The sequence below is a fragment of the Condylostylus longicornis genome, unplaced genomic scaffold (genome assembly GCF_029603195.1).
Source record: "Condylostylus longicornis isolate FDR11 unplaced genomic scaffold, ASM2960319v2 ptg000502l, whole genome shotgun sequence".
In the NCBI taxonomy this organism is placed as follows: domain Eukaryota; kingdom Metazoa; phylum Arthropoda; class Insecta; order Diptera; family Dolichopodidae; genus Condylostylus; species Condylostylus longicornis.
The window spans coordinates 100,001-102,500 of NW_026578460.1; the positions used below are offsets into that span (position 1 = coordinate 100,001).

General features: G+C 29.9%; 2 pseudogenes; both read left to right on the forward strand.

Moving 5' to 3' along the window:
• Positions 1-284: 284 nt before the first annotated feature.
• On the forward strand, positions 285-468 carry LOC129617319 (5.8S ribosomal RNA; annotated as a pseudogene).
• A 290-nt stretch (positions 469-758) lies between these two features.
• The window catches only part of LOC129617341 (large subunit ribosomal RNA), a 4,018-nt pseudogene continuing 2,276 nt past the window's right edge, over positions 759-2,500 (forward strand).

Consider the following 2,500-nt stretch of genomic DNA (forward strand, 5'->3'; position numbering starts at 1 on the left):
AAAAAATAAAAATCATTATATTAATTATATAATATGGAAGTATTTTAAATAAAACAATATACGATCATTTATAATATAGAAAATATATAAAAATATATTCTTACGTTGTTGTCCATATATTATGGTAATAACTTTTCTTGTATAAAACAGTTGGGATACGGATAAAAGGAAAGTTAGAGACATTCGCAGCACATAGATTATATTATTTATATATTTTAATATGTTTTAGAATGTATATATATTATCGATATATATCTGACGAAAATAAAAAAAAAATTTTATAAAACTCTAAACGGTGGATCACTTGGCTCATGGGTCGATGAAGAACGCAGCTAACTGTGCGTCATCGTGTGAACTGCAGGACACATGAACATCGACATTTTGAACGCATATTGCAGTCCATGCTACAGAGTATATAAATTTATTAAAAAATTTAATACTGCATGGACTACATATGGTTGAGGGTTGTAAGAATAATTTAATAAAGTTGCTTATAATATAATTTTAAATTATATTATTTATAGCACATGATATATTACTGGTAGGAATACCATAATATTAAAATTCAATTATATATATTTTACTTATATTATAAAATATAATAAAAAAATAAGTATATCCTAGTATTAATAAATTAGTATTAATACATTAAAGAGGAAAACTTATATAAAATTATATTATTTATAATATAAACAATACAGTAACTTATATATATTTAGTTTTCAACTAAAAAGAAAAATTAAAAATATTCTTAAAAACAACCTCAACTCATATGAGACTACCCCCTGAATTTAAGCATATTAGTTAGGGGAGGAAAAGAAACTAACTAGGATTTTCTTAGTAGCGGCGAGCGAAAAGAAACTAGTTCAGCACTAAAGGATTTTGTTTATACAAATATCCGATGTAGTGTATGGAATATCTATATTCTAATATGAGAAATTAACAGTCTAAGTCCTTCTTAAACGAGGCCATTTACCCATAGAGGGTGCTAGGCCCGTATGACGTTAATGATTATTAGAAGATATTTCCAAAGAGTCGTGTTGCTTGATAGTGCAGCACTAAGTGGGTGGTAAACTCCATCTAAAACTAAATATAACCATGAGACCGATAGCAAACAAGTACCGTGAGGGAAAGTTGAAAAGAACTCTGAATAGAGAGTTAAATAGTACGTGAAACTGTTTAGAGGTTAAGCCCGATGAACCTAAACATCCATGAAATATGAAAAATTCAACATTATAAATATTATATAATTATATAATAATGATGGTGTGCAATTTTTTCATATATGGACATTGCAATCTGTTAATAAATATATATTTATCATAAGATATATTTAAAAAGTTTATTTTATATATGAAAATTTATTTTCTATATAATATAATTTAAATATTATCGGATAAATAATTGACAGATAAAAAATCAATATAATGCGTAAATTATATATTATTATAATTTTATAATATTATATTAATTTATATATTAATATAATTATTATATGCATTAATATGATTAGCAATGCTATAGATTTAGGATACCTTCGGGACCCGTCTTGAAACACGGACCAAGGAGTCTAACATGTGTGCAAGTCATTAGAATTTATTTTAAATAAAATCTAAAGGCGTAATTAACTTAACTGTTAATATGGGATTAAATTATATATATAATTTTATATATATAATATCAATCCTGGGGCGTTCTATATAGTTATGTATATAAATAATTTTTAATTATTTTTTATACCTCTAACTAGAACGTACCTTGAGCATATATGCTGTGACCCGAAAGATGGTGAACTATACCTGATCAGGTAGAAGTCAGGGGAAACCCTGATGGAAGACCGAAACAGTTCTGACGTGCAAATCGATTGTCAGAATTGGGTATAGGGGCGAAAGACCTATCGAACTATCTAGTAGCTGGTTCCCACCGAAGTTTCCCTCAGGATAGCTGGTGCATAAAAATATTATATAAAATAATCTTATCTGGTAAAGCGAATGATTAGAGGCCTTAGGGCCGAAACGACCTTAACCTATTCTCAAACTTTAAATGGGTAAGAACCTAAACTTTCTTGAATGAAGTTTTAGGTTATGATATATTGTGCCCAGTGGGCCACTTTTGGTAAGCAGAACTGGCGCTGTGGGATGAACCAAACGTGACGTTACGGTGCCTAAATTAACAACTCATGCAGATACCATGAAAGGCGTTGCTTGCTTAAAACAGCAGGACGGTGGACATGGAAGTCGTAATCCGCTAAGGAGTGTGTAACAACTCACCTGCCGAAGCAACTAGCCCTTAAAATGGATGGCGCTTAAGTTGTATACCTATACGTCACTGTTAATGTAAATGATTTATATTACATTATTAATGTATATAAATTTAGAAACATTAACAAGTAGGTGGGTACAATGGTAGCGTAGAAGCATCTTCCGTAAGGATGTGTGGAGCTGCCATTGGTACAGATCTTGGTGGTAGTAGCAAATAATCGAATGAGACCTTGGAGGAC